This window comes from Crinia signifera, chromosome 4 (assembly GCF_055691185.1).
Source record: "Crinia signifera chromosome 4, ASM5569118v1, whole genome shotgun sequence".
Classification (NCBI taxonomy): domain Eukaryota; kingdom Metazoa; phylum Chordata; class Amphibia; order Anura; family Myobatrachidae; genus Crinia; species Crinia signifera.
The window spans coordinates 65,309,453-65,333,435 of NC_139220.1; the positions used below are offsets into that span (position 1 = coordinate 65,309,453).

The 23,983-nt window shown below is 43.4% G+C and overlaps 1 protein-coding gene across 2 annotated transcripts in view; it reads left to right on the forward strand.

Moving 5' to 3' along the window:
- The window catches only part of FBXW11 (F-box and WD repeat domain containing 11), a 179,822-nt gene extending 159,535 nt beyond the window's left edge, over positions 1 to 20,287 (forward strand). For both annotated transcript variants that reach the window (XM_083181812.1, XM_083181811.1), the window contains one exon: positions 17,583 to 20,287. The gene's annotated coding sequence lies outside the window, so the exon portion shown is untranslated. The remainder of the gene's footprint in view (positions 1 to 17,582) is intronic.
- The last annotated feature ends 3,696 nt before the right edge of the window (positions 20,288 to 23,983 follow it).

The window sequence follows — 23,983 nt, forward strand, 5'->3', positions numbered from 1 at the left end:
AGTTTGTTGTCTATTTGGACTCCTAGAACCTTTTCGAGTACTGAATTAGCCAATTCATCCCCACTTAGGTTATAACTAGCACACTGGTTATGTCTCCCTAGGTGCATGACCTTGCATTTGTCCACATTGAACCTCATCTTCCACTTTTTTGCCCACTCATCTAGATTGTCAAGATCAGTTTGAAGCGTGGTGACATCTTCTGATGATTTAATAACGCTGCTCAGTTTTGTATCGTCCGCAAAGATGGATACATTGCTGAGTAACCCTATCCCAATATCGTTCATAAAAATGTTAAATAAAATGGGCCCTAGAACTGAACCCTGTGGCACTCCACTTTGTACTGGTATCATATTTGAAACGGCACGGTTTGTTCTCTATTACAAAGCCAGTTCCCTACCCATCTACAGATATTTGCCCCTAATCCCAGGTCCTCCATTTTATTTATCAACCTCTTGTGTGGTACGGTGTCAAAGGCTTTAGCAAAATCTAGGATCTGTTCTAATTACAGTTTAGTAGGGTCCGTGGTGCTGTGCCAGAGGTGGCTGTAAGATTAGTGAACTTCATCTAATTTAGTCACTGCACTGCTGGGAAATTCAAAGTGCTTTCTGTGGGGACGGCCTCAGGGAGATGGGCTGCTGCGTTACTGTTCCATCAGCAGGTGTTATATGGCTGGGGTGCTGTCCAGGTGACTTTCTACTTGTTTTACTTGACACTGCCCCTCCCCCTCTTTTTAGCTATATCATCTGTAGGCTTTTAAAATAACTTGTTTATTTTATAGGTCTGTTTTTTTCTATGTAAACCGTATCATATTGTCTGTTTTTAAATAGTGCTATTGTGCACTTTTATATGTATAAAATAAATTTTCTTATGTTTTAAAAAAAGAAAACCTACCCCCTCTTTTTTTATATATCCAGGTATTTGTTGTCGCTTACACCTCTTTCCAATCCACTCCATTTTACTCTTGTGACACCTCTTACCAAGGTGTCCTTACTAAGAGGTTAGCTGACACCCCTTATCTCCGAAAAAGGGCACCTGCATATAGCTCTACCGATAGAGTAACTAACTGTCTAGGACACAAGTGGCGCCCTGCATCCCTTTCTCTTTTTATATATATATATATATATATATATATATATATATATATATATACACCCCCCATGAAAATCCTGTGTTTACCCCCATGTGGCGAGCCTGTAGCCCCTAGCAGAAAGCCTATCAGCAATCGCCCCAGTCTTCCCAGGAGATTGATAGAGTACATCTTGGTTCAGCAGACCTATCACCATCCTTTCCCTCAAGGTGCCATTTTCATAGAAAAGCTGTGATGCAGGGAGCTGAGTAGCTGCAGGGCCATGATGCAGGGAGCTGAGAAGCTGCAGGAGATGATGTGCAGCTACAGGGAGCAACAGCCCTCCGCAGCCATGGCCAATGCTTATACTCACTTGCAAATATATGTAATTACAATAGAAATCTTAAACATAATTGATGTTTCAAACGTGCTCCACGCAGGCTCACACGTCACTCTACTCCTGACCCACACTCAGCCATGAGCACTCACCACCTGTAGGCAGTGTGAGCATGTGTACACCTATGCTGCAATATACCATTTCCCTGCTTCTACCTCTGCACCACTGATTCAAGGGCTGTCACTCAGCACCAAAAAGCTGTGTTAGCGGCCACTGCTCTGTAGTGTGGATACCTGGTGACTTGAGTCCACACCCAAGGTTTCTTCCTACTTCCGATGGCATGTTTGATGTCTCTGCTCCCTTCTTGTGGGTGTGGCCTAGGACCCGCCCTGAAAGAGCCATCCCTATCTTCAGTAATGGAGCAGAGTGCCAAGGAGAAGACTAGGGATGGCCATTGGCGTAATCGCCATTGATGTCACTAGTAAAAGTGCCCATCGATAGTAACATGATATGGATGTACATCGATGGGTTTCTATCAATGGTCATATCTTATGTTGGGCTAATTAGACCGTGGGCCATTAAGATCCTGGGAGGTCGATGTTTATGGAACATCGATGATCTATACCTATCCATAGCAGTCAATTCCTTCTTGGCTGTAGCTGCTACTACGTCTTCTTAGTGAGGATAACGTACTTTAGGTCTTTTTGGCAGATTTTCTTGAGAGCTATATAAAGAGATTTCTGCATGTGTGCCATATTACATGTATGTCCTATTATATATGTGCCTTCAGGACTGTTTCAATGGATGTCTTCTGAAATCATGCATACATGAGTACTATCTTCAGAGGCAAAACCAGTGACTTATTTTAACTGGACCTCACTAAGCTTAAAAGGCTTCTCGGTACTTGTTTAGTTTCACGGCGGCAGCTGTGCGCTAAGTTTGAATCCTGGCAGCCGTACACCATTGGCTGGCTTACTTCTCTAAGCTACGTTGTCAGCGTAGCGCCGGCAGCAGCGAAGCTACGTTATCAGCGTAGCTACGTTATCAGCGTAGCTGCCTTACTTGTATAGTTTTACAGCACCAGCTTGAACTACGTTGTCAGCGTAGTGACTCCGCGGCAGCCCAGCGCTGACAGGTCATTGTGGCACTTGTAGTTCCACAGAGAAATAGACAGCCCGGCAAACTGCTAACGAAGGGGGCGTCTGAATTTTGCGTCTAGTACTTAGACGCTATAGCGTCTTAAGTACAGCACCAGCAAACTGCTCGTTTAGACGCTTTAGCGTCTAAAGTTAGATCCTCCGCAAACCTCTAACAAGGGTGCATCTAAATTTAAATGCTAGAGCCTCTAAATTTTAGTGGGGTATAGGGGTGCAGCATTATCCCAAAAAAGACAGACCAAAAAAATTGTGAAAAACACTAGTAAACTTGTCGACAAATGACATTTGTCGACGTAACAGCTGTCGACCTTGTTTATTTCACTATCCACGCCAGCCCAAAGCGTGGTGAGCGCAGCTGGGGGACGCGTTACGTGTCCTACCGACCTTTTCATACCCCCACTATCCACGTCGGCGTGGAGTTGATTTTATAAAGTGTGGGGAGCCACCAAGCCCGAAGCATTGCGAGCCCCGCGAGGGGACGCGGGTAACTTCACATGTATTCCGCGTCCCCTCGCTTCGCTCACCACACTTTATAAAGTCAACTCCATGCCGACGTGGATTGTGGGGGTATGAAAAGGTCGGTAGGTCACGTAACGCGTCCCCTCGCTGCGATCGCCACACTTCGGGCTGGCGTGGACAGTGCGGTTGTTTCGGGAACATATTCACACCTGCCATATTATACACCTAATGGCTATGCTAGAACTAGACGCTGCTTCTGACAGGGACACTAGTTCTGACTAATTACGATGACTACGCTAGTCGTGGGAACACTACACCGATTTTGACAGGGACACTTATGCTGACTACACTATGCTACTTCTGGCTGACTACGCTGGTCGCGCGGAACACACTACGCTGAGTACGCTTGTCGCGGGAACACGAGGCCGATTCTGAAAGGGACGGTACGCTAAGTACGTAACTGCCGCCGGGAAACTAAGTACCGGTTTCTCCTTTTCAGCTTAGTGATAGATAGTCCCACAAGTCCCCCCTTCAAATTCTTTTATAGATTGTATGGCAAATCAGATCCACCGTTTCTTTCATAAACATCTACAGTATAGCTTTAAGGGGTACATATATCAAGTTATTTAATTTTGCTGTTCGGGTGGGATCACCACCAGTCCAGCAGTGACATTTCTGTATGCAGCCTCCTGAGGTGGAGGGTGAAAATGTGCAGTTTCACGAATGCCCAAACAAGACTTTTCACATTGCGGCCTCTATTTTAGCTAGGTTTAGCTGCTCTGAATGGCAAAACCCAGTGCTTTAATGCACTTAAAAAGTAATATGCACCCGATGATTGGTGTCACACAATGCTTTCTCCTGCAATCAGCGACTGAGCACTAAGCCTCACCCTGCACCCCATCCCACCACACTCTGCTCTCCTTTATTACTCCTCACCCTATACTGCCTCCCTGCACCTACTGTTCTCCTTCTCTACTCCTCACCTTGCAGCCCCTCCAGGCACCCACTGCTGTATAAGACCACCCTTTACCCCCACCCAGCACACATTGCGCTGCATTACCCTTTTCCCTGCACACACTGCTCTAGTGCATTATCCTTCACCCTGCACTCCCTCCTCCCCTTTAAACTGAACCCACTGCTTGCATGTACTGCCCTCCTAAACTACCCCTCTACCCCTCACACACTGCTCTCCTACACCACCCCTCACCCGACCCACACGCACTGCTCTGTTTCAATAATCTGCACCTCCTCCTCCCGAAAATTATTCCCCCTCCCAACACACACTGCTTTCTTACACTAGTGCTGCTTTCAGACCGCACAACTGGCTTTGACCCTGTAATTGAAAACGTTTCCAAAAAACGGGTCTGCCAGGTAAAACAATTTATTAAACAAATAAAAAATACATATATATCACATAAGAGTGTATAATTGCTAAAAACATCTATTGATGGTATATTGCACTTTGTACGAAAGGGCCGTTAATATAGGGGGGAGGATACTGTGGAAAATATACAGTCACACTTGTTCCTATGTGGACTCCCTTTTTAGACAGTTTTTGCCAAAATGGATGTATAGTAACTGGTTTGGTGGGTTTCCATAAACCTGTTTGGATAGCCAGATGTGGTATATCACTTCGTTAGCATAGGTGTTGTTTACTCACGGAAAGAACGGCTCCAGAGTGAACAGGTGGTGGTGTCCCTTGAATGTCCAGTGGGCAAAAAGTTGGTGTTGAGGGAGTTGGTCCAAGTGGTTGGTAGAAAACTTTGTAATCCGGTTTGTATCCACAAAGGTATCCAGGGGTGAAACCTGACACGTTTCGTCATCCACAGATGACTTTTTCAAAGGTATGACTTGGTGGGTGGGATCTCAGATATTTATACCATCAAACAGGAAGTACAACTTTGACCTCCAAACAAAGTGCTACCCTATTGGTCAGTATTGAAAGACATATTGGGCTCCAGTATTGGGCTCCAGACAGCAGTGTTGGGGCCAAGCCCAGCACCAAAGTATGCTGCTGGGCTGTCCCCAGCCCCCGTGCCCCCCCAGCCTCTGTCCATGAGGTGAATAGATGCTGCACAGAGGGGGACAAATAGATCATTAGACCATTCCCCCCACTCTAACTAAGGCCAACAGATAATGCGATTTACTCCTCTGTCTGTGATTATCTCATGGGCGCACCACGTATCTTGCGGTTCATTTACCGGAAGTATGACGCAATTTGCGTTCCAGGCACCCGGAAATGACCCGCAGGATGCTGTTTGCTGCCTTTTCATGGTTTTATTTGGTTTATTTTCATCTGAAAAAATTATTTATACTTTATCTTAATATACAGACTGCCTCCTGTATCCTGCATTATGTTTTAGATTGTCTATTGTATGTTATTAAATGTCTTTCAATACTGACCAATAGGGTAGCACTTTGTTTGGAGGTCAAAGTTGTACTTCCTGTTTGATGGTATAAATATCTGAGATCCCATCCACCAAGTCATACCTTTGAAAAAGTCATCTGTGGATGACGAAACGCGTCAGGTTTCACCCCTGGATACCTTTGTGGATACAAACCGGATAACAAAGTTTTCTACCAACCACTTGGACCAACTCCCTCAACACCAACTTTTTGCCCACTGGACATTCAAGGGACACCACCACCTGTTCACTCTGGAGCCGTTCTTTCCGTGAGTAAACAACACCTATGCTCACGAAGTGATATACCACATCTGGCTATCCAAACAGGTTTATGGAAACCCACCAAACCAGTTGCTATACATCCATTTTGGCAAAAACTGTCTAAAAAGGGAGTCCACATAAGAACAAGTGTGACTGTATATTTTCCACAGTATCCTCCCCCCTATATTAGGGGCCCTTTCGTACAAAGTGCAATATACCATCAATAGATGTTTTTAGCAATTATACACTCTTATGTGATATATATGTATTTTTTATTTGTTTAATAAATTGTTTATACATTTATACCCAATTGGTCAGGATTGTAATTCTTTCATTGATTCAGCGCTCCACCAACCCAGTTTTTCCTCCATGTTTTCTCCTGGGGGAATGACCACCCCCACTGGTGTGAGCAGCTACACAGATTAGCCCTCCCCAAGCGCCTGTTTTTTGCGTTCACAGAGACATACTCTCCCCCCCCCCTTTTTACCACCTACGGTAGAGAGACGTCCTCTGTGCGCAAATTTCTCTTTTCTGCCAGGTAAAACCCCTTTCACACTGCATCTCTTAAACGGTATATTACCGTTTTAATGCTGGGGTTTTTTTTACATATCCTGGCAGACCCGGTTTTGGAAAAGTTTTCAAACACAGGGTCAAAGCCAGTAGCATTTCCAAATGCCAGGTCGGATCTGGAATGCACAGTACACCAGACAGCAGCAGAGGCTGTGTGTGCCCCCTGCCCAACCTCCATGTTGACCGCAGGACGCTGTAGTCCAGAGGTTGGGGTTCCTCTATTGCTGTAAACGGGAGCAGGTCCTGCCCGTGTTCTACCCTGGTCAGGCCCTGAGTAGAAGTTCTGTGTAAAGGGACACAGGTTAACACCTTTTACAGTGGGTCCTCGAGGGAAAACTTGGGTTTTTGTGGCGGTGTAAAAAGGAGGAGTATTAGTTATTTATTTACAGTTTCTTATATAGTGCAGCAGATTCTGTTGCGCTTTACAATTGTAAACAGAGATAAAACAGACTGGTTAACTAAGAATGGACAGACATGTAGGTAGGAGGGCCCTGCTGCAAGCTTACAATCTATAGGGATATAGGAGGGAAATATAAGGACAGGCACCAGTAATAGCATAGCTTGTAGGTCCAGAAGGGAAGGTATATAATACAGAAGTGCCTCAGAGGGTTATGCGTATGGAACTTAAATATGATCGGCTTGCCTGAAGAGGTGAGTTTTCAGGAAACGCTTGAAAGTTTGGAGGCTAGTGGTGAGTCTTATTGTGCGAGGAAGGTTCCATAGGTGGGAGCAGCCCGATAAAAATGCTGTAATAGTGAATAGGAGCTAGTGATCCGTGCAGAAGAGAGATGCAGATCTTGTGCAGAGCGGAGTGGTCAAGATGGGAGATATTTTGAGATAAGTAAAGAGCTATAAGTATGTTATGGTTAATAGCTTTATATGCTAGCAGAAGGGCTTTATATTGAATATGGTAAAACACAGGAAACCAATGGAGCGTTTTGCTAGGAAGATCAGCCTAGCAGTAACATTTAGAATGAATTGCAGTGGCTAGAGTCTGTTCTTGGGAAGACCAGTTAGGAGACTATTGCAATAATTAATGCGGGATATAATGAGTGCATGGATAAGAGATTTAGTAGTGCCTTTTGTGAGAGAGGGTCGTATTTTGGATATGTTTTTTAGATGCATGTAACATGATTTGGAGACAGATTAATTGTGGGGAACAAAGTACAGTTCAGAGTCGAGGATGACCCCTTACCTTGCACCCCCTCCCCATATACACCACTCTCCAAGGAAATCTAGCCCTAGGCTGACCAGTTTTAGGGCTGGTTAAAGTGATGTTGGGTTACCCCGCACAGTGTCCCCATGCCATGTTATTAGCCCCTTAGCTGGTTCTGCCTGGTGCTGGTTTTTGGAAAACAGGGGCAATCCAACACTGTCCCCCCCCCCCCCCCCCCTAATTTCCATAACCAAGTCAGGTATAGAGGTCTGGGGCTGGTTTAGGAATGCATGCCGTGCTGAGATTGGAGGACATGTTCATCAAATCTTAATAGGGGCATGGTGTTAGAGGAGCTAAACCTCATAGAATGCCGCATGTCAGGCAAAACAATTTGTAATTGTGAGTAATCTAAAGTTTTAACTGTTAGTAACAGGCTGCTGCTGCCTCTCCCTCCCTTACTTTCTCCCTCTATCAGCTGGCGCTGGATTTCTCACCTCCACTCCCAGCACCATGCACACTGGCTGTCTCCCCCTCCCTGCATCTGCTGCAGAGTCAGCAAAGTATTTTGACCAAAGATAAAAGTATAAACAATTCTGCTTGGTAAATAAAATAAAAAAATTTTGCACAGTGATGATATATGAACATTTTCATTAAACATTTAAAAAAAAAAATGTTTATTCTTACAGTGAAATTTTCACATTTCTGAATTTATTTATTTTTTTAATAAAAAGCTATGAAATTCCATAGACAAGAAAACCTCACGGTTTCACATGTCCCATTAAGGCTTCTTACACATAATCTGGCATTTCAGAAACCTGTTGTAACTCTTCCACTCAAATGCCAAAAAGCAATGAAATTCCGATCATTAAGGCTGACTCCTTAATGGACGTGTCCCTTGTGCAATACAGATATGGTACGCCATCACAGCCTGTGGGTAAGTGCAGATTCAGCACTCTGCTGTCACTAACACATTGGTGGAGCTGCTTCACAGATTTGTGTGCTCATTGGAATACACACACATGCAGTCTATGGAACGGAAGGTCTGAGCAGTTATGTTGCACACTCATCCTTATAAGTATCCACAATCATTAACACTGTCTATCCCACTGAGTTACCAGAACTATCTCATCGGGGTCCAACATCTTTCACACACACAACCTATATCTATTTAATTTAGTATTCACATGCAGTTTAGTTGCAAAAACTATAATACTCCAACTACTGTGCATCTACACTTTCTTCTATACACCTCCTTGCTGCTCCGTCTTCCCCAATCTTTACTACTGTGTGTTTTCCCAACTGTGTATTCCCTCATCCACACAAATGTGTCTTTCCCCATCTGTGCTGCCCTGTCTTTCCACACCAATGCCACTCTGTTTCCTTCTATCTGCGCCACTGGCTTTCTCTCCCCCCCCCCCCCCCCCCCCCCCCCCCCCCCCCCCCCCCCCCCCCCCCCCCCCCCTTAATCCGTGCTACTGTCTTTCTCCTATCTTGGCCACTCTGTCTTGAAGATTAATTTTTATAAGTTTTACACATTAAATTGCAGGGGGGTAGGGAAGTACAGGTATTAGGGGGAGAGGGAAAATAAAAATAAAATAAAAAGGGGGCACACATTGAAACAGACGTTCTGAAACAGATCAATATTTCTATCGCTATAGGGATTGTTCAAATACAGTACTAGGCATACATAGAGTAAGCTGTTGGGGGGAGAACAGCGCGTAGATAATCATCACAGTGTGGGTTCTGACATGGCCTGTCATGTTTTAGAGGTCCAGTATTCAGTCCAGCTAAGCCATTTGATTAATGGGTTGGATGTCGCGGAAGAGTAGCGTACTCCTGCGGTCTCGTATTCACAATGATATTGAACAGCTTGTTCTATTTGAGGGATTGTTGGGATTCTGGTGGAGCGCCAGCACTGCGCAATTAGAATTTTGGAGGTGATTAGAATATGACCCATAATATATCTATCATTGCTGGAAAGCCCTCCTCCTATCGAATGGAATATAGCTACTTTCGGGGCCGGAGGGATGGGTATTTTCAATACCTTTGAGACAAGTGCGAAAACCGCGGCCCAGAATCCCGAGATGCATGGGCATTCCCAGAATATGTGGAATAGGGAGCCTACGTGGCCACAGTTTCGCCAGCACAAATTCGAGTTAGCTGGACTGAATTTATGTAGTAAAGCAGGAGTCATATACATACGATGAAGTAGTTTATAAAATTGTTCGGAGTGTGAAATACATTTAGACAATTTAAAACAGATTTGAAAGATTTGGTGCCACTCTTCTTCACTAATGGATTCCTTCAAATCCTGATCCCATTTTATCAAGGATGGGTATTTTTTTAATCTCGATGGCGCCATCAGGAAATTATACCACCAGGTGATACCTCCCCTACTGCCCACGCATGTCAATTTATTCAGAATATACCGGGGGAGTGAGGGTACGACATGGGGAGTTGTGGTTACTGTAAACAGCCAATGTCTGAGCTGCAGGAACTTGTAGAAGTCCCTATGGGAGAGGGAGAATTGGGATTGGAGTTGTGCATATGTTAGTAAAGTTCCCGAGGATGTAGCCTCCGCGAGTGTTGAAACCCCCTGAGAGTCCCATGAGGTGAAGGAGAGATTTGGTATCTGGGAGGCTATGGCTGGGAGCGACAGCTGGGAACAAGGTAGTGTTATATCTGAGGCTAATTTTGCCACCTCCAGCCATGCCTTGCGAGTGTGTATGATAGAGGAAATTGGTGTCAGGGAGCGAATGTCTACTGAAATGGGAAACCACAGACAGTCTGTGAGTGGGCAAGAGGACATTAGGTTACGTTCCAGGGACACCCACACTTTAGGGTCTTCTGTCGCAAACCAAGCACCTATTTGAGAGAGGATACTAGCGATTTGGTAGTTATGCAGGTCATGGTATGCCACCCCCACTTCCCGTTTTGGGAGTGATAGAATCCTCCGGGCCAGTCTGGGTTTAGCGCCTTTCCAAATGTATTTAGTAAAAGCGGATTGGAATTTATTTAACAGGGGCATGGGAACCAGGAGGGGAATGGTTCTAAATAGGTATAAAATTTTATGTAATATCATCATTTTCAGAGCCGCGATTCTGCCAAGCCAAGAGATGTGCAACATCATCCAATCGGTTGACATCAGTGAGATCTTTTGGAGGAGCGGGGCATAGTTAGCCTGGATTAGATCCCCAGTTGAAGGGGTAATGTGAATTCCCAAGTATTTAAGACTACTTGTTTGCCAGGAGTAGTGATACTTAGTTCTTAGTGATTGTAGGAGATCATGGTGGTAGTTTATAGGAAGAGCCTCAGTTTTGGATCCGTTTAATTTGTAATAAGATACAGCGGAATATTCATCCAGGATCTTATGGAGATTAGGCAGGGAATACTCTGGGTCAATGAGGGAGAGTAAGACGTCGTCTGCAAATAGACATATTTTATACGTCACGCCCGATAACTCCGGGCCCTTAACGGAATTTGATGATCTTATAGTTTCGGCAAGTGGTTCAATTGCCAGAGCAAAAACTAAGGGAGACAGGGGGCAGCCTTGGCGAGTTCCATTGGAGATTCTAAAGGAGGAGGACAGTAGACCGCTTACAAATACTCTGGCTGATGGGGAAGAATATAAGGCAGATATGGATGTCAAGGCGCGTCCCGTTATACCGAATTTACGAAGTACCGCATGTAGATAGCCCCAATGTAGTCTGTCAAAGGCCTTCTCAGCATCCAAGGACAGCAGCAGCAACTGTTCGCCCGAACCCGAGAAGGCCTCGACTAAATCAATTATTCTCCTAGTGTTATCTGGTGACTGTCTACCTTGCACGAACCCCACTTGATCCTGATTAATGAGGGTGGGGAGCAGGGGATTAAGTCTGTTGGCTATCAATTTAGCGTAAATTTTAACATCCGAATTAAGCAATGCTATGGGTCGATAATTGGTTATAATGGCGGGGTTCTTTCCTGGTTTAGGGAAAGCGACTATCCTAGCTTCAAGCATTTCTTTTGGAAAGCTACCCAACGTGGATGCTTCATTAAACATTTGGGCCAAAATAGGGGAAAGGGTATCTTTAAAATGGGAGTAAAATTTGTTGGTGTAGCCATCTGGGCCGGGGGCTTTTTCGGCCGGGAGTGACTCAATAACAGAGTTGATCTCCGCCACTGACCAGGGCGGGGAAAGTGTGTGGAGGGCATTCATGCTGAGGGAAGGGAGAGTAATCTGGGCAAGGAATTGATCTATAGCGGAAGTTGAGGGCTGTGGGGTTGCTGGGTCTGCCGTCAGGTTGTATAGGGTAGAATAATATTCAGCAAAGGCATTAGCTATATCCGCTGGGTTAGACACCTTAAGGCCTCTGTTGTCTGTGATTGATCGTATTCGGTCTTTGGCTAGTTTCCCTCTTAGCTTTCTGGCAAGGAGTCTGCCCGCTCTGTCACCTTGTATATAGAATTTCTGTTTCAATTTGGATAGGGATCTATGCACTTCCTGTAAAGCTATGACATTCCATTCTTCCCTAACCCGCAGGAGGTCCTTATAAATCTTAGGATCAGAGGGGGACATTTTGTGTCTTGCCTCCATATCTGCCATTCGGGTTTCTACATTTATCTGGTGAGTAGCTGCTCTTTTGCGTATGCGGGCCGCCGCCTGAATCGCGGATCCCCGGACAACTGCTTTTAACGCGCACCAGAAATTAAATTGTGACGTGTCATCTGGTGAGTTGGTTTCTAGGTATTGAGAAAGGGACTCGGAGATAATCTGTTGTGCCTCCATGTCTAGCAAAAGATACTCGCCAAGGCGCCAGGTGCTGGGGGGGGTCTGGGCAGAGGACAAATTCCAATGTATACATAATGTGGCGTGGTCGGACCATGTCACAGGCAGAATGGAAGCTTTCGTAATCTGTTGTAGGGCCCATTTGTCAGTAAAAACTAAGTCAATGCGGGAGTAAGTACCATGGACTGGGGAAAAGAAGGTGTAATCTCTTACATTAGGATTTTTGGCTCTCCAGACATCGTAGAGATCGTATTCGTGTAAAATTCTCCGGAAAGCGGAGGACTGAGTGGGCTCTGTGCGGTTACCATGCTTATTGTGTTTTACAGTTTTGTCAACAGAGGGGTCCACTACTAGGTTAAAGTCTCCCAAAACCATAAGCAGCCCCTTCCGACATGTTGAGAGAGTGGTACAGAATTTCCTTAAGAAAGGGAGTTGCTTGGAGTTAGGGGCATAGAGGACTGCTAATGTTACTTGTTTACTGTTTAGTTTCCCGGTGACAATGAGATATCTGCCCTCCCGATCGGTGAACTGTTGTTCCAATACAAAGTCACAGGACCTGGAGATCAGAAGGGCGACACCCGCCTTCTTGCTAGGCCCGTTGGATTGGTAACAATGGGGATAGAAGGGGCTGGAGAATTGGGGAGGGGATGATTGGAGGAAGTGGGTTTCTTGGAGAGCGACAATATGGGCTTTCTGTTTGCTAAAGTACTTCAGGGCCACCTGTCTCTTGTTAGGCGAGTTAAGGCCTTTGACGTTCAGTGATAGAAGTTTAACCATTTAAGCGGAAGGGTAGGCATGTTACTTCACAGCCAAATCTCATCATGTAATAGTAGAACAACTGTGTGCATTTTAAAGGTAAATAAAATAAAATAAGGGGGAAGTGAAAAAAGGAGCCAAGTAAACAATGGGAGGGGGAGGGTTGACAGGGGTAAATTAGCTCCATAAAGGGGCTATAGAGGGCCACCAACTTAGGTGACACAATAGGGGCGTGTGGGGGTAGCTAACACCACCAACACTCCTGTGGGAGCATAGTGAAAGAGATGAGACATGAAAAGAGCGGAAAGACGATCCTGTGTCGTGGTCTCCACCGTCCCCGAGGGCCGGGGGAGGGGGGACTGCTGCCAATATAGTGTTTGAGCCGTAGCGGATAACCGTAGGCATTAAGATCTAGCTCTATTCTAAAGGAGAGCCACGACCCAGGACTCATCAGAAGTTACTATATAACAATATTAAACTAAACTAAGCGGTAGCATATAAGCCAACTGGGCCATAAAGGTGCCAAACAATTCCAAATCACATAGCTTGAGTCAAGACAAACTGTTAGAAAGAGAACATAGTCAATCATAGAACATAATAGACTATTCTAAAGTAGGGATCCATTGTAGTTGAGGGGCAGGGTCAAACCTCAGGGCATGGCGTAATGCTAATTGGGTCTGCCTGCCACTGACCAGTCTTGGGTGAGGCGCAGATCTTCAGGGCTCCTCCCGGGGCCCACCTCTAGTTTCCAGGAAGCCAGAAACTGTAAGCCCTCAGAGGGTGTAGAACTATTTCTCCGAATGAGTAATTTTGTGGGATAACCCCACCTGTACGGAATGTCTGCTTCTCTGAGGGCCTTTGTCACCGGGGCAAACGACCTGCGAAGAGACAGGGTACCCGCGGACAGATCGCCAAAGATCTGGAGATCTCCAAGGGCTGAAGCGGAGTGGCTGGATGGTCTAGCGGACCTGAGCAATGAGTCCTTGATATGGAAATAGTGGAGGCGCATGAGCGTGTCACGCGGGGCATCTTGGGGGGGCGTTCCGGGCTTTTGGGATGCGATGAATGCGATCTAGAAGAAAGTCTGCGATCTGTGTGGTTGGCATCAGTTTGGAGAACACATCTGTGACGTATTGCGTTAGGTCTGAGTTGGGGACAGTTTCAGGGATGCCTCTTATTTTGACGTTGTTGCGTCTCGATCTGTCCTCCATGTCGCAAATCTTGGATTGTAGTGCCCTCACTTCATCCTGGACTCATTCGTGGAGGGCGAGAAGTTCGTTGTGGGATTTGACCACTTCATCCATCTTGTTCTCGATGTGGTCCGTGCGGCGTCCGACCGCCTCTATATCTTGCTGGCAGGATTGGAGAGCTGATTTAAAGTCTGTGGATATTTCTGTTTTAAATGATAAAAATCATTAATCATTAATAATAGTTGTTTCATCAGTCCCAATGTAAGGGGGGCATCGTCACCTACTGGTGATTGTTGACTGTTGCCCGCCATGTTAGGCTCGAAAGGTGCGCTGTGTGCTGATAAAGTAGGCGTACAGGAACCTTTGTTTGCAGCCTGCTTTGGATTAGGCGATTGAGATGAGGATTTAAAAAAGCTGACTGGGGTGACGCCACTTGTTTCCTTCACTTTTTTAGGGGGCATGGTTGCCGCAGGTTAAGGGGCAGTTGACGGGATGATTAGACTTAAAGAAGGCTCAAATACAGGTACACGCTAAGCTGTCGGTAGGTTAGAGTAAGCCCGCTGACATACTGCCACCGCGGTTTAGATACAAATCATAACGGAGTGGTGGTGAGTGTCAGCATCCCCTAGAGCATACAAGGTGTCATTTTTGAGGAAGTGGAGGACTTAGGGGACAGTGTAGTAGGGCTGGTTACTGATTAGCGAGGGACCAGATGGGGTGGTCGTGCCAGCACTGGCCACCAGCAACAAGTTGTACCCGCTATATATATGTCCCCCGCGGGGTCCCTGGGGTGAGGGGCAGCTGGAGCAAAACTCAAGGGAGTGCTGTGTGGGGTCCTGCACTTGAGGATAACCCCTGATGATTGCCAGGCACTGTGGGGTCTCAGTGAGGTATCACTGCTGTGATGCTGCGGCTGTAATGGATGGTCCAAGATGGCCGCCGCTTGTGTAATGTCAGGGGTGAAGTGGGGCTCTTCCACTCCGTGGGGGCTCCCAGGTCACTCACCTAGGTCTTCTTGAGCGGCGCTGGGTCAGGGGGAGGTCCGCTTACCTCTGTGCCCCGTTTCTGGGGTCTCCAGGGGTCCCGGCGCTCCGCCGCCGGGTGCCCACAGAAATCGAGGCCGCGGCTTGGAGCTCAGTGTAGGCCTCAATCACGGGAGGGTGTAAAAGCCGTTCCCAGGCACCGCTGTTCGTTCCGCTTGGATCCGGAGCGTCCCCACCGGCTGGATGAGCGAGGGTGAGTGGGTCCAGGCTGTTGAAAAGGGCTGTGGGCAGGTTTTTTGGGGAAAAACTTGCAGCAGCTGCGAGACTGGGCTACCTGCTCCTTCCGTGGTCAGACCACGCCCCCCTTGGCCACTCTGTCTAACCTCCAACTGCTCCACTGTTTCCTACCCAATCGCATCACTCTGTGTTACCTCCCCCAATCTGTGTCACTGTTTTCCACCCATCTGCTTCATTAGTCCCCCATCAGTGCTTCTTAGCCTTCCCACCATCTACACATTTCTGTTCCTCCCCATCCGCACCACACTGTCTCCTCCCCCAGTCAACACCACTTTTACCACATCCGGTCAGCTCTGTCTTCTAAGACCCTCAGTTGCATAGACTGAATGTGTGTATTCCAATAAGCACACAAATCTGTGAATTAGCAGCTCCACCATTGTGTGAGTGACAGCAATCTCACTCTGTGAGAGTGCTGAATCTGCACTTACCCACAGACTGTGATGGCGTACCAGATCTGTATTGCACAAGGAACACGTCCATGATCGGAATTTCATTGCTTTTTGGCGTTTGAGTGGAAGAGTTACAACAGGTTTCTGAAATGCCAGATCAATTGTAAGAAGCCTTAATGGGACATGTGAAACCGTGAGGTTTTTTTGTCTATGGAAAAAAAAAAGTCTACAGTCAGTCAGGCTTTGAAAAAGGAACGGTTGTTCGCCACTAGTATATAAGGTCCACTTTGTCTGGGTTATTGAATATGGGTCTCAACACAGACCAGACGTTGACCTTAATGAGGTGAAGTGTACTGGGTGAGATCCAAATCCGGAATGATCTCACCCAGTACACTTCACCTCATTGAGGTCAAAGTCTGGTCTGTGTTGAGACCCATATTCAATAACCCAGACAAAGTGGACCTTATATACTAGTGGCAAACAACCGTTCCTTTTTCAAAGCCTGACTGTCTCTAGACTTGGAAGTTGGTCTAAAAGGTCTTCTGAATTAGCAAAATTTCTAATTAAGAAGGTGTCTACTGTTCATATTGCCCCTGATGAAGTCACGTGTGTGACGAAACTCGTTTGGTCGCATGTGTTTTTGCCTTGACATCTAACAACTGGGAACAAAGTACTTCATTGTATTGATCCACTGGATTTTTAATTCACTTTCTGATCAATATGTTATTACATTTATGTTTTTAAAACTGTTGTTTTATTGGAGAGCGCCCTCTGAACTCTTTTCTGCATTTCTAAACTTTTGGTCCCATCTAAGGGGACCCTACAGAGGTGCTGCTCTTTTTCAGTAGAGTGCGCAATTTATGGTACCCATTCACTACCTCTCTCTCTCTCTCTCTCTCTAGATAGATAGATAGATAGATATATATATTACTTGGAGAATTTTCTTTCTTGAAATCTTATAGCAGCTATGGTGTATTGATTGGATGTTAGTAAATAATCATATTATATCATGATACTCTCATACAAAAACTTTGAGGCAAATTGTCTGAATTATTAGTATGAAGTTGTTTCATTAACCCTCACAGGCTTTATTAAATAATCTACTTCATACTCAGAGGAATTCTCAGACAGGAAAGCTGATATTTTCACTGCTTTCTAACAATCAATGAATTAATTGCTTCCCACACCTTAAAAGTTAGTGGGAATTTGATATATGTTTGATGTTGTTGTGTCTTTGTCCTACGTTGTCTAGGTCTGACTAAAAACAGACCACCTCTTTTAAATATTAAAATTCAGTTTGAACTATTACTGTTGAACCAGAAGGCTGTGCCCCACCCGGGAGACTTCTTGATATCCCTCTTGGATATCTTTTTCTTGCATATACTTACCCTACTCCCAGGGAGCACCTCCGCAACTCTACAACAAATTATTTAGCCACTTTTGTTGCACGGAGTATGCCTTCATAACCAATGACAAATTAAACCTGTGCCCTAGGCCCATCTCCTCTTTCCCCTTCTACCCAAACCATTATCACTATTGTAACAGTGTACAGTGCATTAACACATAATTTGACTATACATAGTGACTACTACATTTGCTAAAGCATTATTTTGTTGCCAGTTATTCTTGCATTCTATACTATTTAAATTGTATGCATTTACTTTTTTTTTTTTTAAATCACCTCTTCTACTTTTACGTTAGAGCTGTAAGAAAGCTGCTATCGTATCATACAGTATTTATATCTGTTAATGATTATTTGTGTTTTTAATTTTTTTATTTTTTTTGTAGGGATTAGCTATGCTGAACTACTGTACTGGATATGTGGATGCTGCAAGAAGCTCATTTGAGTAATTAATGGAAATTGTTACTGGTTCCACGCAGAAGCAAGTGTTTCATTAACAAATAACTTATATTGACCTTAGCTCTTCTAATGACAAGAATTTACAACCCTCTTCAAAAGGTTCATATTGAAGATCTGTATGGTAACTCAATCGAGAAATCCAAACATGAAAATATATAATTTTTATGAGAACTGGACATTCTCTGGGGCAGTAAATGCGAAAGGGTGTGACCTCATTTGTTTTGCACTTAGTGACTTTCATAAAGAATGTTTTCCAGTAGTGATTGGGTGCCAAACATATCCAAATTGTACTATGTGTTTGCTTTGTTTGTTCACCTTTAAAAAGAAACTGTTTTTGTTTAGCATGTATGTATTAATAATTAAACTGTATTTGCCAATTATTGCATTTTTGGAATACTTTCACTCTTGTACACAGATATCTTTTTTTTCTAGCATGTGTTTACCGTAATGCTAGTTATTTGATGTAGAAGAAAACTAAATTGTATAATTAGTCATTAGCAGTTAAACACTGGTAAACAATAAACAAATCCAAACTGATTATTATGTTCTACTGGTGAATTATTGTGATTCTAAACTAAATTTAATGGCCCTCCTTAAATTTAAATAAAAAAAATCCCACTATTTTCTATTTTTATGATCTGAAACTTTTTTGTAAAATTTATTTCACACCTAACAATTTTTTCAAGGCATACATATCCCACACAGTGTTTGTAGTAATCTGTTAATAATTCTTTATGTGCATCAAGCATTATTAAATGTTGACCATGCAAATAAGGCTACAGCAAGAATCCAAGACTTAAGTTTCCATCATCTCATTTTTTTTTTTGAGGAGTAAGAAGTGAAGAAACTGAATTCTACTGTACGTGAGCCTAAGTGGGGTATTTTAGCAAAGGTCAGATAAAATTGTTAGAGATGAAGAACCACCTAATCTAAATCTGCCTTAAATTTAACAAGGTGTTTGTGAAAAATGACAGTAGTTCATTGGTTGATTCTTTATGACTCTCAATTTTATCTCTAAGCTTTAACAGATACCCCATTTAGACCTAAAACTAGTGGAAAACCGCCACACTTTGGCAATTTTGTAATCTCTAAAATTACATTGAAAGATTTGAGGCGACCAGTGCACTTTAACCAAAATGCCATTTGCAGTATTCCAGGTTAACTGAGTAGTACAGAATTTAGTATGTAATTTGCATCTCTTTTAAAATTGTTAGTTTATATTCCTAATTTGTGCCAAAGTTATTCACCTTAAACCATGTAGCAATACATGCAGAGTTAAAATTTTCTTGCTTGTCACTATGAGCAACCTCATTTGCAGTGATACCTTGCATTCAAAGCCATCCTTTTCCTGGTAAATCTGTTCTTTGTATATTTTAAGTTCTTCATTTGATTAAAAACAAAATGTAAATTTACATAAACATGTGAATAGAATATTAATATGCCATTATATATGTAAATCTTACTATTTAAACCACATAACTTTAGCAGTCTGATATCACACTAGATATGTAATTGTAATGGAACAATGTTTGTACAATATGGTTCCTGTGGGTCACACAATGTATATAAGCACAAATATGTAATAGGCTTGTTCAGTGTTTTGAAGTCGGTAAGTTCAGTGAATGGTCACGTTTAGTGGTAGGTTAATTCATTCATTTGAAACACATCACAGAAACCAGAGTGAGTACTCTGTTACTGTTTTACTATTCATGATAGTGTATGTATGTGTGTGTGTGTAAATAAATGTATTTTAAATGTGTGTGTGTGTGTACAAGCACCATGGAGGGCTCCTGGTGCTTGTACACTAAAATGTATGCGTGCGTGTGTGTGTGTGCGTGTGTGCGTGTGTGTGTGTATGAGCTGGTTCCTTATATTGAAGTATGGGACTTTTAGCCCATGACTCATATAATTTATAATAAATCATGATTATGTTTGTTTTGTATATATTCATATGATACAATTCTGAGATTTTAACGAACGCACCTGCACACATATATGTTTATCTGACCCCTTGAGAGGATTTACTTTTTTTTTCCCTCCTACACCTCACACAGAAGAAATTAAATTTTATGAAGATATGTTAATTTCTTTAAAAAGTATTTTTATTAGTCGATGACAAAGTGTGTGCGTTTCTTGCTGTGCCATTTAGTGATCCATTTCCCACAGGTGGAGGTGAGAAGAACTTTAGTAAATGGATGGTAATGTAAGCCTTTCACAACTTTGCGTTACAGTAATACTCGGAGTAGTGTGTGAACATTGTCTGATTAATGTTTACTCTACATTACTGCGTGCTTAAAAACAAAATATGCAGTAAATATATGTATATAATGCTTGACTGAGATACTCCTCTTTTGGGAAAATAGTTAATTTTTGTAGTTCTGTTTTGTGAAACCCACAGTTAAAATTTGATGCCCTAGAACTCCAAAATATATTAACATACTGGCTGCGCTCTAAATATTATTTTGCAAACAATTATCAGGCAAATGTACATTACAACTGTAAGCACTGGAATACATTTCATTTCTGTGTTTATCAGCATCTGTGTATGAATAGTTTATTGAAACTGTACATATTGTTTATGAAAGCTTTGTACTGTGGAATGTGCTTAATAAATAAAATGTTCTGAAAGGAAGTTTGTTTATTTATTACTTCGGGCCTGGAGATGGGGGGGGGGGGGATCTACGAGGACAACTGTGTCGGGCCCTGACAGTTCTGAGGGGCCCCAGAGGTGGGGCATGGCTGCAGGCTGTGGTCAGGCCCGGTGACAGGGGGGTCTAGGGAGACAACTGGGATGGGCCCTGATGATTCTGAGGGCCCCCAGAGGCATTGCATAGCTGCGGCAGCAGTGACTTATGCCATTTGCTCACTGCTGCAGCCGTCCACCTGTACTATCTGTGTGGTCCCGTCGCCTTGGGCGTATACAGGTTGTGCTGTGCCGCCTTTACTGTGGGACCATACATATAGTACAGGTCGGGTGGCTGTGGCAGAGCACAGATGGTGGCACACTGATGTCCTGGATCGAATGTAATCACCTGGCAATGAGCATTTAACCCCCCCCCCCCCCGGCAACGAGTATGTAAACTTCCCCTGACAATGAGCATGTAATCTACCCTGGGCAACGAGCCACCAATACTCCCACCCTCCCTCTCTGCTCCACACCACTAATAGTGCTTGAGGGGGTGCGGGCCCCCAGAAATATTAGTATATGGGGGGCTCAAGATTTCTGTTGGGTTATAAGGAAAGGCTCACCAGGTTAAGTATGTTTACATTGGAGAGGTGGAGTCTGAGAGGGGATATGATTGCTTAATATATATATATATATATATATATATGTATAATGTGATTTCAGGTGCCCTCTCAGAGATGATAGTATAGTTACCGTCCAAGAACAAACCGAGGCACTCAGGAGGTCTTTGTAAAAAAACTTTAAAGGCAGTGGAGAAAAGGTTCCCTCTGCCTTTAAAGTTTTTTACAAAGACCTCCTGAGTGCCTCTGTTCTTGGACAGTAACTATATATATATATATATAGGGAAACTTCTCCTAACACTGTGAGCCAAAAGGATGGCGTATTGTGGTAGAAAAAAAGAGGCAGCACTCTGCGGGCTTTGTCAAATATAAATAAAGTGTATTAAAGCATAGGATTGGACAACGTTTCAAAACCCGAAGGTTTTTTCCTCAGGTCCACAAATAGCAAAAGTAGCAGGTTGACAACCTGCTACTTTTGCTATTTGTGGACCTGAGGAAAAAACCTTCGGGTTTTGAAACGTTGTCCAATCCTATGCTTTAATACACTTTATTTATATTTGACAAAGCCCGCAGAGTGCTGCCTCTTTTTTTCTACCACAATACGCCATCCTTTTGGCTCACAGTGTTAGGAGAAGTTTCCCTATATTATTCGTTTGGAAGGCACCGCGGCATCTGACCATCTTTCATTTATCTGGAGTGCCAATCTCTGTTATTGCATATATATATATATATATATATACACAAATACAACGAACTAGCTGGCAATGTGTTTTCCAGAAGGATTGTACACAGGACACATGCTCACCCCCTAAGGTGAGAAGTTTCTAACCCAGCTAAGATAGGGTTTCTTCTACAGTAAGGGCAGTTTACAAATTGAATACTCTGCCAAAGAAAGTAGCAATAGCAGATTCAATTGATACGTTTAAAAATCGATTAGACAAATTTTTTACTGAAATGTATCCAGGGGTATAATCACTGATTATAATGTGGACTCAGATTGGACAGACATTTTGGGTCATTGGGGGAATAGAATAGACTAGTGGAGCAGATCTATTATTACCCCCATAACATTTTAGAAATAATGGGTCCCGCTTCTCATGCATAAGGAGGAGAAGCGGGAGACACATTACAGACTGATGTATTAACACCCCCCCCCCCCCCCCTTGCTGATAAGGAAAGCTGTTATGTATAGAGTCCACAGTTCTCCTTATTGGCAGCCTCGCCAGCGCTGCACATTTTTAAAAACACCCCTTCCCTTCCCCCCTCCGGGCATGTGTGAGATCCCTCTATTATCGCAAGATCTCGACCAGAGCCAGCAGCAGGGCTAGCATTGTCCCTGCAGTGGGGATAGGACAATGCTAGGCCTGGGCTGGCGAAGCTGCCAGGGCGGATTAACGCCTTGAAGGCTGTTAATACATCGCCACGGCCGTTAATTGCTTTGGGGATTGCAGGGGACAGCCCCACCGAACATTACTCCGCGGGCTGTCCCTAGAACACATTAGGTGTACTTAGGTTAATACTTTTTTTAAATTTAATCCATGACACACACCCCCCCCCCCCCCTCGTTAAATAGCACTAAGTGCAGATATGTTGATACATCTGCCCAAGTGTCTTTTTTTTTTTAACCACTCAAAATGTTTTCCTTAAGACTAATATGAGAGAATTGTGGCTTGTATATTCCAAACCTTTAAGTATTTAATTCTGATGACACTCTAATCAAGAGTCACCTTTAATTTTAGAAGACAAAGTTAAATGTTAAGAACTTGCAACTTAGAAAATATTAAGTTGTATATAGATGTATAATTATACAAAGCCTTGTTGACATTGTTTTAAAGGCCATTTTAATTAAGTTTGATTAGGTGGATGTACAGCCATCTTTCATGCATTGACATGAATTCAAACTAAAGTAGCCTTTTCCAGTGATGATAAATCCCTATGAGAAACGCACATCAATTATTAATAGAACATTAATGAAACACTCATTCAACCTGAAAAATGGGAAAACCATAATAAGTACAACGTAAAAAAATGTTTTTTTAATCTTTGGATGAATGTGTAAAAAAAAAAAAATACAATAATTATCCTACCAAATAGTTGACATCAGATTAAAGAACTATTTCAGAATGAATAAACAAGCATTCATATTTTCATGAGGCATGCACTCCCAGTTTAGCACAATGTAAGATTTATGTAAACGTCTTGCAATATCCATTTCTTTTTATGTACAAGATATTAATTTGCTGTACTGATTGCACTGATGTATAAACCATTAAATGTCTTAGAATGTCTTTGTATAAAATATTTAAATTAATAAGTACAAATTGGGGCAGTACACCATCTGCCATATAGTCTACAGCACTATGCAACTTTGTATGCCATTAATGTAATTGACTGCACCATACTGTATAACTTACAGGATTACAAAATAAATAAGCTGGTACTGCTAGTTAGTGTGTTAAGCCCCAAAAACAGAGTGTAATGGTTCATTCAAACTATAGACTCATTTGGCACAAAATAACTGAAAGTACACCACAAGAATATAAAACGCAGTGTAGGTCAGGCCCTTTTCAACTAGAAGCCCAAATGACAAATTCACCCCACAACACAACAATGACCCACTAAAAATTCCTGTCAGCTATGGTTGCTTATAACGAGCAAAATAAAGTTTGCTAGTCTTCACTTTTGCTTTCCACAGTGCTTACAAAGTTGGGATGCTCACCTACTGTGTGGTTCCTCTGTAAAATAGGGAAGACATCAGGCTTTTCAGATGACACCTGTGGACAGTGTATACTATATATACTCGAGTATAATGGAGAAGGGGGTGAGTGCTCGCGCTAAATACCTCTTGTGGCGAGGGGGCTGCTGGGCTGGAGTGGTCCAAACTCCCAGAAATACAGTATGATCGCAGGTGGGTAGCCTAGCGCTCACCTCTTGTGTAACCCAGTGGTGTATGCGGCAGATATGAAATGAAGTAAAAGAAACGTAATGTTCCTTTAAGAGGTTTATTAGGTATACAAAAGATAATAAATGCGCAATAAAATATGCAATGTAACTCCGTCTAGCCAGCCAGGAGCTGCTGCAC